This window comes from Galeopterus variegatus, unplaced genomic scaffold (genome assembly GCF_000696425.1).
Source record: "Galeopterus variegatus unplaced genomic scaffold, G_variegatus-3.0.2 Scaffold5513, whole genome shotgun sequence".
Lineage (NCBI taxonomy): Eukaryota > Metazoa > Chordata > Mammalia > Dermoptera > Cynocephalidae > Galeopterus > Galeopterus variegatus.
Genome location: NW_007731624.1, coordinates 58,167 through 59,068, shown reverse-complemented (window position 1 = coordinate 59,068; position 902 = coordinate 58,167).

The window sequence follows — 902 nt, the reverse complement described above, 5'->3', positions numbered from 1 at the left end:
ATAGAGGCTTTAGTCTGTCCAATATTTAGGATCATATCATCTGCATAGAGGGACAGCTTGACTTTGTCCTTTCCAATCTGGATGCCTTTTATTTCCTTCTCTTCTCTGATTGCTCTGGCTAGTACTTCCAACACTAGGTTGAATAGGAGTGGTGCGAGTGGGCATCCTTGTCTAGTTCCTGTTTTTAAGGGAAAAGCTTTCAGCTTTTCCCTGTTCAGGATTATATTGGCAGTGGGCTTATTGTATATGGCTTTAATTATGTTGAGATACTTTCCATCTCTACCTAACTTGTACAGAGTCTTTATCATGAAAGAATGTTGAATTTTGTCAAAAGCTTTTTCAGCTATAGAGATGATCATATGGTTTTTATCTTTGCTTTTATTGATGTGGTATATCACATTTTTTGATTTGTGTATGTTGAACCAACCTTGCACCCCTGGGATGAATCCCACTTGATAGTGGTTTATAATTTTGTGTATGTGTTGCTGTATTCTGTTTGTTAGTATTTTACTGAAGATTTTTGCATGTATATTCATCAAGGATATTGGCCTGTAGTTTTCTATTTTTGATGCATCTTTCTCTGGTTTTGGTATCAGGGTGATGTTTGCCTCATAGAATGAGTTCAGGAGAATTGCCTGTGTTTCAATCTTTTGCAACAGTTTGCAGAGAATTGGTATCAGTTCCTCTTTGAAGGTTTGGTAGACCTCTGCAGTGAACCCATCTGGTTGCAGGCTTTTCTTTGTTGGGAGCCTTCTGATAACAGTTTTAATCTCTTTTATTTTTTATTTTTATTTTTATTTTTTTTAGTAGAGAGTTTTGTTTTATTTTTATTTTTTTATTATTTTTTTTATTTTTTAATTTTTATTTTGTCAATATACAATGTATATGATTATTATGGCCCT